This window comes from Typopeltis vanoorti, chromosome 2 (genome assembly GCF_054136105.1).
Source record: "Typopeltis vanoorti isolate ZY-2024b chromosome 2, IOZ_Tvanoo_1.0, whole genome shotgun sequence".
NCBI lineage: Eukaryota > Metazoa > Arthropoda > Arachnida > Uropygi > Thelyphonidae > Typopeltis > Typopeltis vanoorti.
In genome coordinates, this window is record NC_143550.1 from 40515699 (window position 1) to 40537107 (window position 21409).

The 21409-nt window shown below is 34.8% G+C and overlaps 1 protein-coding gene across 1 annotated transcript in view; it reads left to right on the forward strand.

Moving 5' to 3' along the window:
* Positions 1–1911: 1911 nt before the first annotated feature.
* LOC150108952 (uncharacterized) overlaps positions 1912–21409 on the forward strand; it is a 44762-nt gene continuing 25264 nt past the window's right edge. Inside the window, exon 1 of the mRNA XM_090404497.1 lies at positions 1912–2040. The gene's annotated coding sequence lies outside the window, so the exon portion shown is untranslated. The remainder of the gene's footprint in view (positions 2041–21409) is intronic.

Genomic DNA, 21409 nt, shown 5'->3' on the forward strand with positions numbered 1-21409 from the left:
TGCAAAGCAGAACTGCTCTTTAGCTAGTAATATCATGAAAAGATACTAAAATACGAAACTCGTATTTTTTAAAAAAGTATAGATAGAAAATTTTTAAATTCTGTAACATTTATTTTTAAGATGTATATAGGCGCACTAATCGAATTTGGGTATCGAAAAAAAAAATGACGCACTAATCGGGGGCGCATTAATCGAGGGATTGCTGTACAGATAATTAAGTCTGTATATTGTCAATCAGTAATGCAGTCTAGAAATTCCTTAATAAGCTCATATAATAATTCATTATATGAGCTTATTAAGGCTCGAATGAAGATCTTAAATGAGATTCTTATAAGATCCCTTAATAAGCTCATATAATAATTCATTATATGAGCTTATTAAGGCTCGAATGAAGATCTTAAATGAGATTCTTATAAGATCCCTTAATAAGCTCTTATAATAAGACAAACAAATTCGGAAGAGTTTGCAAGGGATGTTGGAAAAGAGTTAAAAAAACGGAATGAGGAAACATGCGTTTGACGGACATAATTCTCGCATATATTTACTTCGCCGTACTATCGCTGGGTGTAATTCAGAGCAATAAAGCCTCTGTAGATCAGTCGGTACAGACGAAGCCATTTGGCCTTCAACTGCTTGAAGACCAAATCGAACCCAGGAAAGACCTGGGTTCGATTCCCGTCCATGACGTGAGGAACCTTTATCTGGTCTCTTTCGACTAAAGGTGAGTTAGTCGGTCTCATACGGGGGTAGAGGATTTTTTTCGCCAGGAAACTCGGGTTTTTTGTACCTCAGAACAGGCAAATCGGCACCATGAACATACACTAATTTACAATCATAAATACATACGTAATCCCTGACTAGGAAGGCTCAACCAGTCCTAAGGGACAGTAGAGGAATGGGGGAAAATCCCACACGAATAAATAAAATAAATTCAGAGTAATATTCTAAAATCATAAAAAAACAGTAATCGAATTTTGTACAAACACAGTTTTTCGAATTTTTAAATATTTTTTCAACTACGTTAATTGATATTTTTAGAATCTGAAACAACTCTTTTGTGAAGGCATATCGTTCTAGATATACCTTTTCTGTCACAAAATTCCATTGAGTCTCTAATCACAATTAAATTTCGTGTATTCCAGCGAGATTAAAGACACACAAATGTCTGCTTGGGTAAATAAAATTAATTTATTATCTAGATTAAATATTCAGTCAAAAAATAGTAATTGTTATATCGAAGAAAGTTCCCGCAGTACCTAACTAAATGAAACCAGTCTTATAATCCTCGTGGGCACTATACGCGCACGGGTTAATCTTGCCCTTGAATGGCTTTCGCAAATGACTTTCACGATGCACTTATATGAATGCAAACTACTTGGAGTAAAACAACATTTAATTCACGCGCATAAATTAATAAAAACATATCATAATGCGCTTTTTATTTGAGGTCATATCATTTATTAGCATTTTTAATATTTTCAAAATGCTTCTATAATGTCCTAAATATGCAAACATAAACCATCTGATAAATTGCTTATATTTGCAGTCTTGTTAATATGAAAACGACATTTATCACGTGACTAAAAGAATTGAGAATGACCACAAATGCCAAACGCTTAACCACAAGCATTTGGCATTAATCACAAAGCACATTACGATACAAGTAACGGATGCCATTAATGGATGAAAACAAACGTTAAAAAAAAAAAATGCTGGTTAATTCGTTTGACAAACCTTCAGTGACAACCATTCTCCAGGAGATCTACAAGTGGTGCAGCATCAACTCTGCTATTATCGGGTTGCTCTTTCTCCCAACAACACCTCGTCACGGCGCTGCGATCTCAAGCAACCGTAGCAAACTGTAGCTTGTTTCCAGGCAACCCGGAACCAGTGCACGTGGACATGCGGGGAATAGAGCACGTGCGAAAGGAGAAGACGGGGTGTGTGCATTTCCAGCCAGGCAAAAGCGGAAAGAGGGACAAACAACAGAAGTGGTCGCCATCGAGGCAACGATAAATGTATAAGGAGATACAGAAATAGGTAAGAAACACATTTGGTTTATCTTTGATGTTCTTGATATCCGATATGGTCTGGTGTAAGCCACCAGACACGGGTTGTATAATAGACCAGTGCTGTCAGTTTCGTGGGGATTCGCTGACAGCGAATCATCTATTAAACATGTTACACCGATAATTTCTAGTCTTTTTATAACTGAAAAATATTTACATTACTGCAACTTCTCTCTCCCTCTCTATCTGTCTATCTCTCATCCATACATAACTTCGAAAATGATCTCTTTATAAAAGTCTTGATGTATTGATATATTAATTTATACTTTCTAGTATTTTGGTTATGTGGAGTATTTTAATAAGTTTTTTTTTTCCTCCCAGAAAAAAAGGTTTTTTTTTAATCCCACTGACAAACGAACCAAAAACAAAACAAAACATAATTTACAGACATAACACATTGGCCTCATAGCCTTAGTTGCTCCTTCCGTAATCCCAGATAACATATTTATTAATATGAGTAAAAACGGTAAAAACAATTCAAATATATCCACAAAGAATCCCGTAAATTTTCTTGCTTTGTATGCCATTAAAACATGAAAACATATGTTAGAAAAATGTAAATTTTGTTTCCTTTATTCTTACACCAGTAAGTAACTATACTTACCAAATTAACAATTATTAACAAATTAACATAGAATACAATTTTATTAATTAGTCAGTATGATAAGAACTCATTAACCCTCAAAGAATATAATACTCAGTCTATTTATGCAGAATAGTCATTATAGTAAACTCCGTGTTTTAATCAATTAACATTGTAGCTTAGCGTCAGGAGCGCGCCAAGGGTATTTGTCGCCCAGGTGCAAACTTTTATCGGACGGCCGTCTGACATCTAAAAGTAAGGGTTATTAATATTATATTAGTTAATGTCGTGTTAAAGTCAATGTTGCTGCCCGGATGCGATGCACCCTTCCCTCCTTGCACCCTCGGGTTGGTGCGGCCCTGCTTAGCGTATCAATCTGACAAGAAATGACTCAGAAATTAGTTCATTCTCTTATCGAAATTCTTATAAATTTGGAAGAAAGAAAAACGGAGAATAACCAAAACAAAATCTTACTTAGTTTTACTAAAGGAAGAGCCATAAGGCTTCATTTCGGCGATGCAAAATTACATAGGCAAAGTGGATACTAGATTCATTATATCAAAGTCGAATGTTTATAGAAATTACGAAAGTTTGGGTTATCTATGCCACTACCTATATAAGAGACCACCTGCAAAGCCATTTAGGCACTTATAAGTGTTAATTACATTCTTATAAATCTTTCTTATAACAGTACCTTTTGCATAATGGATATAGTGCAATCAAGCCATTTCATTTCGACTGTTGAAGTTGTTTTCCAGTTTCCTATTGGTTTTTCCCTAAACATTCAGAAGTAAATTAAGATCCTAACGGATAGCAAAAACGTAATCAGAATTTAGAAGTACTATTAGTAATCTGAAAATACTATTAAATTAATTATTAAAATGGAATGCTTTTTATCTAGTAGTATTCAATAAACCACTTTTTTAAAAATTTTAATAAAAATGTTTAGAAATAAACATAAATGAAAACAGGGAGAATGAATGAATGAATAAAGAATTAAATGAAGGGTAGCTAATTATCGATGTATTCTAAATAGGTTTCAAAGCTAAGTAGGATTACAGAAGCTACACACGATCCATCGAATATTAGATATTTATTTTCCTCGCGGCCTAAACACTTGACTGAACGAATAGTATTTCTGAGTTGCAGGTTCAAATCGCATCAGAATATGGATTTTTATGAAAGGTTTTAGGTAGAAGATGATTTCATCTCCTGCATTATGCCACCCTGCTTATTAGAAGCAAGAAACATTGAAAAAGTACAATTCTGCTTCTTTCGAGTTGATCCTGGAGTTTGCAATCCATAGCCTACCTGTTTATATAATGTATATTTACAAAAATGCAAGGAAATAAATATCCATGTTAAAAGACTGTCTCAGTAGTTCTGCAGGAGAAAGTGATTACTTGTTTATCGCAAAAGATGCCGATGCAAATCTTGCATGAGGCATGGATGGTTGTAAAAGCTTATCGTGGATTACCTTTTATAGCTTCTTGAGTTTTTTACATAACCCGAAAACACTACTCAGAATACTAAACATGGAACTTTTTCTCAGTCACTTCAGGCTTCTATAAGAGGGACGAAGTAGTTTGACACTGGGAGTGCATTAATCTCCCTTCAAAGGACATTCAAAAACGACTAATACCCATTGCATGGTCGTTTTTGAATATCCTCTGTCATATGATTAAGCAGTTTGCCTTTTCCAACTGGATATCTCTCTGGATATTAAGCGCAAGCTGCTGTTGATATTCTAAAATTTTTATGTGCTTTTAAAATGAGAAAGTGAAGAACATGGGATACAATTAATTATGGATTGAAGTGTTGTTGTAACACTAATATATGCAGAAATGCTTATAATAATCTATAATTGATCTAGACATCTAAAGTTTCATCATCATCATAAGTAATGAGCACCAAAAACAAGAAACAAGAAATGTTTCAAAACAGGATGATGCAGAACGAGTCTAAATCGAAATTACTCAGAAAGCTTTTAGAATAAATCGATAAAATGCACTTAATGTGAATATATCTCGTCTCTCGGACCATCCTATGGGGTTTAAATACATTCATGTATGGATGACAAAAATAAATAAAATTCCCAGTGGGCTGATTGTAACTGAATCGATGGAATTATTATGAATTATTCGGGTTTGTGAACCGCACTCTAACCGTACTTGGATATTAATGAAGTAACATTTTTCAAACATGCGGATTATAGGTACAAACAATAAAAAAATGTAAACAAAAAATGTTTCTATGGTCTGCCCAGTCATAATTCGATTGGTAAAGTGGGAAAAATTCTGATAAGAAGCCAACGAACCTTGTAAAATTGTTTACTTGTTTTTCCGCCATTACTGATTATTTTTCTTGTACCCCTGAATGGCCCAGCACGTATCCCCCGGGGTACGAGTACCAGAGGTTGGGAACCGATGACTTAAGGGAATAACTCAGCCATTGAGACTAACCAAAAATATTGCGTTCTTTATTCAGTTGTTAAATACGAGGCTTTCCGAAATAATAATTATTATTATAAAGATTGGTAAAAAAAAGCCACATAAAAACTTATCAGATACTTAAAACAGCTTTCGGGGATAATGCCTTAAGCCGCTCAAAGACGTCCGGGTGGTTTGAAAGAGTTTAAAGATGACGCTCGGTCTCAAAAGCTATCGCCATCACATCCCACACCCATGATTTAGTGACCCGTATTTTGATAAGTATATTAAAAGGTCATCAACAATCGGAAAACCACTTTTTTGTGAACTAGCTTATGAAACAGGAATCCAGTTGAATCCTGCCACTAAATCCTGATGAAAGATTTGGAAACGAGGAAGATTGCAGCAAATTTTGTGCCGAGACTTCAGCCCAGTCTGCTCTTCCGATTCGTTAGTTTCTAGCTCAAAAGAACATCGCAGTCTTACTTCATCCACTCTATTCTTCAGATTTGGCCCTTTGTGACTTCTTTTTTATTCGCTGAGCTAAAATCTATGCTTAAAGGGCGGAAATTTGTTAGACAACTTGGATGAAAATCTTCACTTACTAATAACCAGTAGCAGGGAAGTGATTCGAGCTAATCAGGAATAAGATGTTTCGCAATAGTGATGTCATTGATTAATCATAACACTTGAATCTAAAGTTAATCTATTATCATTGGCTCATTTATTGTTATTTGAAACATAATGACTTACTTTTTTAACCATTTTGAACGGAATTATTACTTGTCATTTTTCAATTATTTTTGTTAAATTTTACTACGAAAACGATCTAACTGAAGCCCCAATTGAGAACCTGGACAAATTTTAGTTAAAATACCAAGTACCACATTTGAATGAAATCTATCCAAATTTGAATTAATTGTATACAATAAAATAAAATTAATGTAATAGGTGGCGCGCGTCCTCCTAAAAATGTCAAATGAATACACAACCGAACAAGAATTTTTATGTGTTATTTTTCCCTTTATTGTGGCCTTACAAATATTCCTCTCCACTGCTCAGCGTACTGTGTTTGAAAACCAATACTACGGAAGAATAAATCGTTTATTATAAGTGGTAAAGCATGTTGGCTGTTCTTCTGAATAGGACCACTCTCTATTGTGTCTAAACAGGCCAAAACTCTTCTATTCAGAACAGCCCATAATAGCTATTACATAAAAGTGTAAAACCTAGTCTAATAATCCAAAAAGAAAAAAGAAATTAAAGATATTGGTAATTGTGCTGTTGACAAATAAAGTACTCCATGTGAGGCTTATTTCATCTTGTTGCTTTATTGCTTTTATATTTTTGAAATATTTCGTATCAGAGAAGCATGAAAATGATCAAAAACTCATTGTAAGGTCGGCGATGACAAAATTGTTTTCACATAACTTGAGAGACGCGTACTGTGCAATGGTTCTCAGGTAATTCAGTTAAACACACACACACACACACACACACACACACACACACACACACACACACACACACACACACACACACACACACACACACACACACACACACACCTGCTGATACAATTGCACGAATTCTGTTATTTCTTTACTTTTGGAAACAATATGTAATTGACGAACACATGTGTTATTGTTCAGATTCTTTTAACTTAATTGAAACCGTTGAAATTATTACAGCCGCCCACATGGATGATGTTACGTCTCTCGGCTAATGGATCGAAGTTCTCTACTCTTACTTTTGTTGAGAATTTTGACTGTCGTAAATATTGAAGTTTATTGCTTATGATTTTCACCAGCATGTTGCTGAACACCGAGCACTCATGTATATGTTTTTGTGAAAATAAAAGAGTAACAGCATTTCATGCAATTTAAAAATATATTAAAAAGTAGTTCGAATTAAAATCAGTTTTGAGTAGATAAAAAAACTTCGTAAAACACTTAACACTAACTTTCATTTTTTTTTAAATAAAATCTGTAGAACTTGCACCAATGAATCTAACAGTTGCTACGTATGTTGAGAAAATGCAAACAAAAACTGCTTTATTTTTAGTTGTGATAGAAAGCACTAAAATATGTACGTATCATTAAGCATTGCAAGTCAGCTAGTTTCATTAACAAGAACACCACGCATGCCTAGCTAATGAAAGTCATTCACTGTAATTAACTTATATAAAAATGGACATTATTTCACAATATCACTTACAGTCGCCGTACTCACCAAAAGCTCTTAATTCCTTAATAATACGGTAGTAAATGAATATTGAATCTACCAGCTTTTATAAATGACATCGAATGTTGTGGTTTGGTAAAGAGACGAATTTTTAAAATTTAAATACATCATAAGAATTAAAATTCTCTTCTTTAAGGAGACTCTAGATTATGTTAAGTATCTTACTTAAATTTAAGAAGGCATTATGATCGTACAAAGGCATTTTAAAACATAAAAAGCCATTGTAATATTTGTCTGTACATAGCGATTTCGATTAGTGTGACGCCGCTATTTTACGTATCTGATGCTAGCATAGAAAACGAGATTACTGACGAAAAAGATTTTAAACTATTCATGGCTGATATTAATCGTATAAAAACACTATTTTCTTGAGGATTAACATTGTAAAACGTTAACACAAGCCATATATGATAGATGTTTCTAAACTGGCACGCAATATTTGAATGGCACTCCTTCAAACTACATAAATCCAATAGAGTTCTATTAATACTATTTAAATTTGTATTTCGATATAAGGAATCACTAATTTTATTCTGAAAAGCTTTGTGAAATCGTCATTGGATTATCTGTCTGCATGTGGTATGGAAATCCTATTACAAAAGAGTTGGTGTGGAATTGCAGTCGAAGAACAAAGGTTTTTCACCCAACTTTCCAGCAGGCAAACCCTTTCACATCAGTATGAGAACGGTTAACTCACCTTCAGTTGAAAAGTCATTATAAAAGTTATTTGCGGAGATTCGAACCCATGTTTTTTTTTCATCCAAAGGATATCGTTGATAACTGATTGAGCCAAGGAGGTGCCTCATTATAGGAAGGACAAAGGGAGAACAGATTTGTCAATCATTCGTAACCAAACATTTTCTTGGGGATATCATTTAAATGTAGAAGTTTCTATTTATGAAGTAAATACATTTATAATTGCCTATTCTTTCAAAAACCTTAAAAATATCCTCTAAATATCTTAAGACACTGTTTCGCCAGTTTTAATGGATCTATCATAGAATGTGATTGACTACCAACGAAGTCATTGGTGGACTAAATTACTTCTTCGCTTTCGCATGGGTTAAATTTGGATATCAAGATCATTCGTGATATCCAAATCTGTTTGTTCGTTTGTTTGTTGAAGACAAACAAACAAACGAACAAACAGGTCGAAGACGCTCTTGAAATTCGGTTACGACTAAACAAGAGTGATGTAATCACCTTGCACTCTTTAAATAACGAAGGTACTGAACCAAATTGGGTGTAATCGGATATTGTCATGAATAAAAAGAGCCGCAAACTGGAGCAAATTGGTTTCATTAGGATGGTAGCAAAGTTGCCATGGTCAGTGTTGACATTAATGACTATAGGAAGAAAATTAGCCAAAAGGTTCCATTAGTTGTTCCACAAACACATCAACAAGTCCTCTATATTTCCCCTGATAATTATCCTATGAAATGGTTGAGGTGAGCAATCTGAACAAATTCAAAAAAAAAAAAAAAGCTAAATAAATCTTTATTAAAGAGCACAGAGAAAGGATAAAATGATGAATAATAAAAATATGCCAGATAGGCTTTTGATATAAAACCCATTATAATTAAATATATATCCTCATGAATTGTTATACAATGGTTCAATAAAATGCAGACAACCCACTTATAACAACATGGATTACTTGGTTAAAATTAACCAATAAATAATGCGATCATAACCACCTTTAGTTCTATTTTTATATGATTGTATGCAACTATTAAATACATAATGCTCCTTTTTTCTGCAAATACAATTCTTACTAAATAATATTACCACAAATTCCAAGAAACTACATTGAAAATCCACAATTAAAAGCATTATAACCAAAGAAAGGGAAAACTATCTCCTGAAGTTCATCAGAAGAACATCTTAAATGTAAGATGTCCAATTTAAATGAAGCGAAATAAAGATTTCAGCGATGGATATTATGGGAGAACATTTCTTCGTCGAATGACTTGTACTTAAACTGAAAAATAAGCAGGGGCGAATGCTGGTCTTGAAATTCACACTTGCTCTTGTTATCATTCAGGGAGTGAGAGGAGTAATTGAAGTCTGATTAGCAAAATAATGAGTTACTGACCATTTAAAACTATATATTTAGAAATTTATGTACATTTAATCATACAAATACATTTATTTTACAAATGATATTCTATCTTTTTCAATTTAGCTACTTGAATAAAAATTCTACCCTACGGTTCTTCTTTATGAACTGGTCAATAACATCGTCATAAAAAAGTTGGTTGTAACAATTTTCCCAAGCACACTTGTAAAGGCTGGTTGAAGCTCACTATCCAGAGCTACTTTGACTGCGTATGGCCTTGTGTTTAAGACGACGTGAAGGGAGCGGATATGGCTATGCGCGCGCATGAAATCACAGTGCTGCAGCGAGGACTCGGAAGCTCCTACAACCGAGCAAGCCAAGGTAGCTTTGACTAGACAAGCAAGTATCGGCCTTCGATACACAACGCAAAGCTCAATTATTGCCGCTCAAGCTTAAGACGTCTTCTGTCTACAAAAATAAAAGCCTAAATGGAATGCTTATAAACGCATGCATTTATTAACAAATAAATATTACTTCTTTCTCAATTAATGAGCTTGCGCAGCAAGCATGGAGAATTCGCCACTGAAAACAAGAGATAGACAGATGGCATTATTTTGAAGGTTTTAAATTAACTTTAAACTTAGATTTTGGTAGTTTTATTTGAAGAAATAAAACAGACAGAAACCATTCAATTTTTGAGTTTATAGTTTGCCATTTTTGACTCTGGAGGAGGAAAAAAGCTTTCCATTTATTTGAATGATAAAGTGAAATGTCTGTGTCAAAGACTGCTTCGTATTTCTAGCGTTAATAATTAAACCTTTATAGAGTAATAATATTTAATATTTATAGTCTTATAGTGTCGAAAATTTGAATATGCACAGCAAATTACATTACCTTCAACTAACAGAGTACTATGTATATACATAATCTAGGATATTAAATAGATGATCTGTATAACATGGAATGAATACAATTCCATTTTAAGTGCTTATGATAGCATCTAAAACGAGATTATATTCTTTCTCCTCATCCTATCAATATCATTTGGATATTTCACCATTTTGTATTTAGAACCATGAATCTAACTTTGTGAATATCGTACGAATTAAACAAATACTTCTACTTGCGGTTGTGACGAAGGTTTATCGCTTACAATTTTTTTTATGAATTTGAACGCATCGTATTTGAACGATACACAAGTCGTCAATGCAAATCAGAATGTGCATGAAGAGCATATTTTCGGATGATATAATAATGATTACAGATCCGTTTTGTATACTCGTTTTCGACTGCACTGATGTTCTTTGTGCAACTGAAGATTTCGGCAGTTCTAAGTATGACCTTTGATATTTTGGACCGAAGCACATATTCAGGTAGTTGAGCTACGAGAATTCGTAAACATCTTTTTCTGTAATGGGGGTGAAATATGATCATTATGTTTACAAATGTCAAATTTTACTTTAGTATTAATGGCTTAATTATTTCCTTAAGATTAAAACATGTTTTAATTGAAAATCATCATAACATTCGTTAATTATATAGAATACATAACAATATTAATAAGCCAAAATGAATAAAGTCACAAGGGTATTCATACTATGTTTATAACACTCCTTACCATTAATAAAAAAGGGGAGGGTTATATTATAACTATATACATTTCTTTGCTCTGCTATGGATGAAGAAATACTTTCAAGAAATCCTGTCTACAACCTGCTGATGGATACAATGTTTTACTAAAGAGTGAGACGAGGTGGAGACAGACGTCTTGCAAATATCGTTTCTAATTTTACACCTGCTTTTTCGAAAAGCAATTCCAAGGTCGCAGTCGGCCTTTCTTCGAAACACAGCACAATATATTGATCTCCACTTTACTATTAGTTGTCCATTTGACAACTAACATTCGCCAAGGGTTTCAATGTTTTGTTTTCTTTTTCGTTTTCACCTATAGTTGTGTTTCTACAACGTTTTTTATTCATTGGGTGACTTTTATGCAGTTGTATAGATAAATAGATTTACTGTCTTCTATGGGAAAAAAAGTCCGTGTAGAAACGATAATAGAAATCAATCATAAAACTTGAGCCATTTTCAAAATTGTAATTTAAATCGATTTATTTATTTCGCTTTCAACAACTGTAACTAGAGATTTTCATCTTCATGTAATCCATGTTTGAACTGACGAAGCTGTTTTCTGTTCAGTTTTTATTAAAAAAAAAATATGGAATGAATTAAAGAATGTCTGATAGGATGCGGGTGTTATTGTTAACCTAAATGGTAACTTTAGAAATTCAGATATAAAATTAAAAATAAAATGTTAACTTAAAAACATCTTCTACCAACAAATGATGAGTTAGCAAACATTCTAAAGCGATAAAAAGAGGGATATACGCAATAACCTTACTAATATAATTGATTTTATCTCATCTCTTCTTCCCTTTAACATGTAATCGGAGTTCAATTAACTTCATTCAATCCTAATTAACATTAGATTAGCCAGATTAATCCTATCTGCATACTGTAATCTGCGTTTGTCATGTGTGAGTTCTTTGATTGGTTTGTCTGTTCTACGGGTTTTAAAAAAAACACGTTTCTGGAAAGCTAAATTCTTCTGCATCCGTATTCTCAGTCAAATCTTTCCAACCAAGAAATATCGTCACTAACAACCTACTGAGGCATAATATTTTCAATAATTTCATCACCTGGAACTGACTCCTATTTCAAAGATGCAATTTATAAAGTATTTTTCTATGCCACATCGGAAGGATGGCATAATATGTCATCTGCTTTGAAGACATCCGAGTTCGAATTCCGCCAGAAATGATTTCTAAGTCTCTTTCAGCTGAAGAAAATAGTAAGCGTTTTTAGGACTAAAACTCTTTTATTCCTAAATAACTTTATTTAACTAATTGATTGGCAGCCAATTTCTATCTTTTCTAGTCATTATTTATAAATAATTTCATGGTTACTTATGATTTTGTACACTTCAGTGTAAGATTACGGCAAACAACCATCTTGAGATCCTAAACCATAACAATATTATTCTCCGAAACGGCATGAGTTCTACCATTGATTTTTTTGATATGCAAGGTTACAAATTATGCTTACCTTACCTAAAGACGGACTATCTTGAGAACCATTTGAGAATTATGGCTAGAAAAAGTCCCCCCCCCCCCCGATCGGAGACAAGGATCCAATCTGTCAGGCTGTAGCGCATTTTGGAATCCAAAACGTTGCGATGTGTTAACAGACAACAGTGGTATGGTATTATCTTTAAAAAAGATTTTGATCTTGTGAAGAATTCAGTACTCGAACACCGTAGATTGTTAAAGTACAACAGTCTGCAGTAAATGCCTCCTGTTATCTAAAATTCAACTATGCGCTATTTGTTTACGATAAAAATTGAACTTTAATTCTTTCTTTCACAATAAGCAACTAGATTAACAACGGTTCCTTAAATGTTTACTCTAGATTCCAGGAGATTGTTTTTACATGTTTGAATTTCCAACGCTAACTTCGAATATGTGATGAGGTATTAGCAGATTTTTCAATTGTTTTTTGAAATCCTCTGGGTCTACACGTATACTGTTACCTTTCCAAAGAGAACCAATTTAACTAAAATAGCAAGCTGGTGGAAGGCATCATGTAAAATTACCGACAACATGCGTTCTTTTATCCGACTAAATTTTCATTTCCAGGTGGAATTCATCGAAAGAGATCATTTTTATATATATGGACATTTCATTATTAAAATTTCAGTTAGTACAAATATTCTACGGAAGCCAATTTGGAAAACGTTTGCTAGAATAACATGAAACTGTTAAAATTTAGCAAGTATAAATAGTGGAAATTATTCTCATCCCTCTTTCTTGTGTGTGTGTGTGTGTGTGTGTGTGTGTGTGTGTGTGTGTGTGTGTGTGTGTGTGTGTGTGTGTGTGTGTGTGTGTGGCTGAATGTAGACTGATTGTTAGGATTCTCGTATGAGGAATAGCAATACAACTAATGACTGAAGAACTACAGCGAATACGCAACGCGAGATGAAAATAAAACTTTATTTAAAGTGGGTCAGTGCATGTATCTCTCTCTCTCTCTCTCTCTCTCTCTAGGAATCGAAAATTATTTTTCATCTGAAGATGGGTTGGTCTCATACACGGGGGTGGCGAGTTTCCAGCTCAAAACACAAGTAAATTGGCTAGAGAACACACGTACTTCACACACATAATACACGGACTTCACGCTTTTACATGATTCGCTGTAATCGGAAAATCTCTCTCTCTCTCTCTCTCTTTCTGTTTTTTGAAGTTGCCGAATCATCTCTTTCTGACAATGAGAACGATTAAAACTTGAAATTATGTTTTACTGCTTTGTTTTTGTCGCATAACAACTGGCGTAGAATTTCTGAAGGATTCAGTATATGTGGTGTGTTTGGACTTGGTCATCATCTGATATGGCTGATAATAACACTTGTTATGAAAGAGGTATGGCTTTTCGTCTCCTGTACCTCTGTACAGGAGACTAAATGGAAGTGTGCCTCTTAAATCCTTTTTCATTCACACACTCTACTGATAGAAAATGGAATATTACAGTCATATCCGAGTCACATCACAGCTCATAAACCGAGAATATATTAGCGGACCATGTTTAGATTTAACCAATATGGCAAGGATTGTAATTTGATAAAGGATATAAACGAGGTTTTTGACTTTGAGCTTTTTGAGGATTAATTTTGCTGATTTGCCAATGGTATTATAGCTGCCATAGGAAACCCCGTAGCTCTGTCGGCTTCGACAGAGACCTTTAGCTGGAAAAAACTTGGGTTCCAATCTCATCTAGGAAGAGAAGAGCCGGTCATATATGAAGGTGGAAGAGTTTTTTCCCCTCTGGAAACAGGGTTTTTTCATTCAACAACCACGAAACTGGCTAGGTGAAGACACTACCTAATTTATACACAAAACTATATATTGAGGAGTAAAACTAATCACCTCATCCTATAGTTACAGTTATGATTATTATTATTATCTTTTGTCATATAATTCTTATCATTAACACATGCTCGATAACATGTTTTCCCATAGAATATAAGCTTGATAGGGAGTTTATATGACAACGATTTCCGAGACTATAGTATCAATGTTTATATCAAAATGGATACAACTTCGGGGTATGGTCATCTTACTATTCGGCGAAGGTTAACTTCAGTGTTGTGAAATGCACCAGTTTTCGTTATGTAGTTGTTTCTCGCGAACTTTTATCTGTTTTTTCTCTGAAAGTGGAGTATACGCTGACATCCATTTCATTTACAGATTTTGTAATGACAGTTAGAAAGCTGCTGTTGATAAATACAACGCTGATATCCCTATGTTCGCTTAGCCACTTTGGATCGTCTGGTGTTGTATATGAATACACTCTCTGTCCAAAAAGAAACCGATCTTTTCGAAAATAGAAGAAACTAGTGGTGCCATCTGTTGTATCTCTTTGCTGTCGAAAGCGGCAACCTTCATTAGTGTTGTATCAACTGTTTATGACATTTGTTTCATTAGAAGCCGAGTTATAGTGCCAAGAGTGACAGTGTGTTTTGACGAACGGTCGGAAAATGAGTTTCCAACAGAGAGCTGCGATTGACTTTTGTGTTAAACTTGGTAAACGTTTTACCGAAACGCATCAAAAGCTTCGAAAAGCATACGGTGATGAATGCTTATCCCGTACTCAAGTTTACGAGCGGTTTAAGCGATTTCAAAGTGGTCGTAAGACTCTTGAAGACTACGAAAAGCCGGGTGGTGGACTGAGAGAAGTTAACATCCAAAAAGTGCGTGGTTTCATCAAAGAAAACCCGGAATCGTCCGTGAGATTGATTGAAGACGAACTGGGGATTCCAAAATCAACTGTGCACAACATTTGGACCTAGAGTTTGGGCCTTTTTAAATTGAATTCGTGATTTGTTCCCCACAAGTTGACTGACGACCGAAAAGTGTATCGAATTGAACACTGCAAGGACCTCATTAAAACCGTAAAGACTCAAACTTTCTTGAAACGATCGTTACTGGTGACGAAACGTGGTGTTTTGAGTATGAACCCGAAACAAGCGCTAGAATGCTGAGTGGAGGCCACCAGAAGAGGGACATCCGAAAAAAAGTCGCTTGGAGAAGTCAAAAGTAAAGACAATGCTGATTTGTTTCTACAATTCCAAGGGCATTATCCACAAAGAATTCGTTACGCCTAGCCAATCAGTCAATGGTGAGTTTTATCTCGAAGTTTTGAAGCAATTGATAGCAAGAATTCGTCGCGTACGGCATGAATATCGTGACGACCGACCGTTTGTTAAAACACACTGTGACTCTTGGCATTATAACTCGGCTTCTAATGAAATAAATGTCATAAACAGTTGACACAACACTAAAGAAGGTTGCCGCTTTCGATAACAAAACGATACAACAGGTGGCGCCACTAGTATCTTCTATTTTCTAAAAGTTCAGTTTCTTTTTGGACAGAGAGTGTATGTTGTAAATGGCTAAGTGAAATAATGTAGTCGATTGAAGGTTTATCACTTGACTATGCTAACAATTATATATATTTGGTTTTATCCTTCATCCAAGTATGAGGAAACAAAGTTTGATCCTTAAGTACTTTCAGGACTGGGACAACTCGTGGTAAAGGTGGCATAAGTTCTGATCATAATGGCATAATGGATGGCATTAGTACTTCAGGCGCAAACTTTGTTTGCTTACACTTGGATTAAGGATAAAACCTAATATATAATTGTTACAATGTAGCCAATCAGTTTTAACAACTACGAGAAAGGTAATGATATTTATATCTTAAAACAATTGATTTTCCAAGTTAAAAATAAGTTTTGAAATGATACTGGGCATTTTGTAATTTCTCATTCCTTGAAAATTTTGAAATGGGAAGATGATTCTCATTTCCGGTTTGAGATCAGACCCCGCTTATGGAAAGTGTGAAACGACTTGAAAAAGTTTCCTGTCCAGAGAAATGCTTCCGAATCCTTAGCTCACCAATCATACTAACGTACAATGGTTTAATAGCCTTACGTGGGTGCTATTCACATAACATGCATATATATATATATATATATATATATATATATATATATATATATATATATATATATATATATATATATCCAGGAATTATATATATATATATTCCTGGATAATGTTGTCTCAACCTGTAATTATAAGACAACGCTGCTCAACCGTTCCAGTGGTCTTGTTTCCATTGTTAGCATCCACCTTATCGTTCCCACTCACCTAAATGACCCTCCTGACTTATCAACAGGTAAAGGCCAATTCTCTATCACGAAATCTAAACTCTGCAAGTGGTCCGTGAACTTAATTACGATAACAACCACTTCTGTTTTAACTGAAAGAGACGTCTTTTCGCGATCTAGTGAACGAATAGATATCTATCATCACACTTCACTACCGAAGTTAATTATCTTTCCGTAGCCGTGACACACGAGGGTAAGTCACGTGATCTTTTCTCGTTATACGGAGTGCTATAATTAAGGAGCATTTGTAGTAGGTTAATGATCCAACTGTTATTTTTAGGTCAGAAATTCGTGAAAATTGTTAAGGAAAAATGTGTACAATGCATATTTTATTCCTACAAACATTGTATGGTTTTGTAGGCGAGAATCAAGAAGAGAAAATGTCAGGATTTTTTTTTTATTTGCTACTATCGCAAATCAGTCATTTTATGTAGTACAGGATATATACCACTCCAAGAAAGTCGTATGACTGTGTAACAAATAAAACTGTCCACCTGAATAGATCTATATAAATCAAAAATATTTCGTCATGCCTCTTCTATCGGAGTGTGCGTCACTTCCTATAGGGAAAAAAATGTATTTCTTGTCAAGGATAAAAATATTCAGACGTTATTTGAAACGCCGGTGCATTAGACAGAGCTGTGGACTTCCTTTGACAAACTCCAAATTTATCATTCCGGTTTCACACTCCACTGAAGACTTCAGAAACTTCACATAACTGTAGAAAGCCTCAGTTGCTTTACAACCCCTAGGCTTCTTATATAATGTAAACATTTTAGAAGTCGATAGAGATGATATTGAACTGATACTCAGCACTAAAAAAAGATGACAAATATCTCTCAACTATAAGTCACTGTAGCTGTAATAAATAGAACAGAAATTTCTTCCATTTTTTCCTCTGCTTTCCCAATAAAGTGACATAAATGATATTGAACAAATATAGTCATATTTTGCTACGCGTAATCATACCACTGTGTGAATAGTTACAGTTTCTCCTTAGATTAGTATTCAGGAAACTAACGTTATTGATGGCATCTTCAAATGATAAACGACGAAGTTTATCACTATCAACACATGCCGTGGTTAAGTCAAACACCTTTTCTTGGTTCGTTCGCTCTCTATCGTGAACCGTTTGTTATTACAGTCAAAAATAGCAGCAATTGAATCTTATCTTTAATAAACGTTTGCTACAGTTCAATGGTTTAAATGTCTTTTGGCGTCGATGTAACTTACCTTAATATAAGCATATAAGTGTTTTGTCTTCCTTACTGTCAACATCCTTCCAGTAGTCTTGAATCGGAAATAAATTGCACACTTTTATTTTGGTGCTTTTCCAGAAAACCAAATGATTGAGAAATGAAATTATTTGCACTGTTCTCATGTCTGATTGAAATCTGTTTCAGGCACTTCCATAACAGAGGAGAAAGATTTCACTCAAGTGGGCTTCTGTAGCATGTTAAGTGCATCACTATTATGAACTTCTTCTCCTCCCCATTCTTTTTCCGTGTTAATTTGTAGTTCTAAGCTTTTTGTTTCTTCTTGTCCTTTATGACTTATCAACTTATCTTTACTTATCAACGCAATCATAGGAAAAATCATTTTTGAGGCCCTTTATATTACAATGGTCAAAGCTCTAAAGAAATAATAGAAATAAAAGTCACTAATTGATTACAATAACACCGAATTCGTTATAATAAAATATTTCTTAGCGAACTGTGCTTCCATGCAAGCAGTCCTCACCTGAAGAGGGATATTTTTGACATCTTATTTTTCCTCATATATCAGACAGCATAGCTTAGTGTTGATGATGCTATTTGATTGGAAACGCTGATTCATATCCCGCCTAGGACGCTGAGAATCTTTATAAGAGCGTTTCAACTGAAGGTAAGTTAGGTGGTCTTCTAAGGAGATGGAGGAGGAGGAGAACATTTTCATCCATAGCACTAGGCTGCCACGAGAAAGACCGTTCGATTCTAGTCGCTGAGTAAAGGAATTTTTATATGCCTTTCTTTTACCAGCTTCCGATTTAGTCGATCTTTGGCACTGGCAAGTGAGGTTTTATCCCAGAAACTTTGGTTTTCAAGAAAATCGGCCCTACTTCAGACAATAATATATTGCGTCAGAAACTATGAGGTTGCAATACTTGTCTGCCATACTCTCGTCACTGGATGCCGTTTAATTAGTGATAGTCCTGGACCAGTATCTCTGATATGCTCAGAAACTTTAGCCAAAGCCTTCAAAAGTTAGATAAGGCTAAAACGGCCTCCCCTATGGAGAATAAAAGGCATTAGCGGATCTTCCCCCACCCCGCAAATAGGCTAGTAGAATACACTCAATTTGCGCACTTATTTTTCAATAAGCAAATGATAACCACTTTATCATAATAAATTAAATTTGTTAAGTCAAAGAAACGTGGTTAGATATTAGCCTTCGAAGGCCAATATTTGTTGCTGTTCTTTTGAAATTACGCCTGAAACAGCAATAGCAAAGGAGGTAAGTATCTTCGTATCTATTAATTGCGTGTATATAAACATCGTATATATATATATATATATAAACATCGTGTATATATATATATATATATATATATAAAGCTTAAATTACCGAATTACTCTTCCAGGGAATTTTTCTCCAGTGGAAACAAGGTGTTTATTTTCCAAACTATAATTCGGAGATAGTTCGTTTTCGATGTTCCATTTTCTCTAGGGAACACGAAAAAAAAGCAAATTACAAAAGAAAACGAAACGACTTTGAGTTTCTCAAATATAACATTAAACATGCTCTGTAGAAGGAAGCTGCCACAAATTATCAGAAAGCCAATAAACACTAACAAAACTGGGAATTGGCTAAAAAGAAAAACACGGAAATTTTGGTGAAATAATGCGATGAAATTGTACGCAGTATTAAAACTCCGCTCAAAAGTGTATAAAAACAACACGGTGAAGTCATCACTCTTATCGGCTTACTCTTATCACGCTAATCCCCACGAGAGATTAACGCGATAACACTAAACTAGGTGTATACCAATTTAAACAAAGATTAACGACTGCTACAACGCAAAAGTTCATTAACCTTTAAAAATATTCAACAGTTGCATGATCTCTCTCCACACACACACACACACACACACACCAGCTGCAAATAAATGCCATTCGCCGAGAAATAGCGCTGGTTATAGAATGCCACCAGAAGTCCCATTAACATCTATTAGGCGCCATCGGAAATGTCAATGGGTATAAATACGCAACAGAATGCCTTTCAACTAAGCTCTCATCTTGCGAAACGTGAATCCCCGGATTAACTTATGCGAGAGACCTTTTCTAAAAGTCTATTTCTTCTCTGGGAAGAAATGCAAATATAAATTAAAGGCTCCTTTGTACCCTCTGACATCTATGGGATCTTTTTCTACAACTGGTGCAATATTATAATTTTTTTATTTATTTATGCATATAAGTAGACCTCTTTCTAAAGAATGGATGGTAAAATATGTATTTTTTTATTATTTCTATTTCCAGTGATCACTGAACAAATTCTCATTAAACAGGTGATGTAACATTCTTAATAGTTTTACAACGAAAACAGACAATTTATTTTGAGTTTGTTCTCAGTATCTCTCCTGAAATAAAGACCATCCTTGAGCTCTTTTAGATACGCTGCTGCTATTCGTTACCTTCTAGCTGAAGCTCATAGACAGCTGCATGAATCGCGGTCTGTTCTTTCGCTTACCAGGGAAGTTATGAGTGATTAGAACTCTGCTATTTCAGCTACAATGAACAACCGTCCCCTTGATAGATGATGGGTAGTTATTGGCGGATTGCCGCCTGAGTGGTTAGTAAACAAGACGGAGTCAATTGGAGGTTTTTCACAAAAACATTATTACGTAAAAACCACTAACTCTTACCTAGGGATCAGGTATTGTCCTACAATGTATCCCAATGGATATGAAGTCTTTCACAAGAGGCTGGCTTAATCTCAGCTTAACTTTGCTGATTTCAATCCCTCAAGTGTTTATAGGATCATGTGGAACAGCAACCTTTGCCAGCAAAGGTTGGTCGACTGGTAGAGCCTCTGCTACTAATGGCTCAGCAAAACGTTAAGCAAGTTTGAGCGCGGTTAGTAGTTGGAAGGGGTTCAATCGTTCGATGCTGTTGGCACACTCTCCCTCGATGAGTCTTTGGACTCCCTGGAAGTGTCACATAATAATAATAATAATAATAATAATAATAATAAAGCATTCATTCGCCGTCGACAACCGTGCCTCGCTCGTTCGCTGACCTCCGAAATGCTATTCTATCTAGGTGATCCAGGATATCTCAGGACACCTTCCATGATCTATGGAAGTCAATGTCAAGGCGAGCGTAAGTGATTATCTCGGTCAAAGGATGCTTAACATGCTACGAGGCCGTAATATTTTGGCTTATCAGTGGATTATGTCTGATAATTTCGTTTACGCTTCTAAGAAGTTTTTTTGTGCGATGAAAAACCAGAGTTTCCAGGATGAAGAACCCTTCTACCTACGTGTGAAACCATCTTGTGATTTGATTGATTAATGTGAAAACTTGATTCACAATTGTTTCTTAATTAGAAGGTATTCTCCAAGTTTCTTCCGATATCGATGCTCACGAAATCTACAGTCAGCGAATATTTTGCCAACTCAACTTTGACTTTCTCGTCACTAGATCTCAGTTTAAATGATACAATGTTCATAAGAATGAAAATACATCACATGTTAAATATATT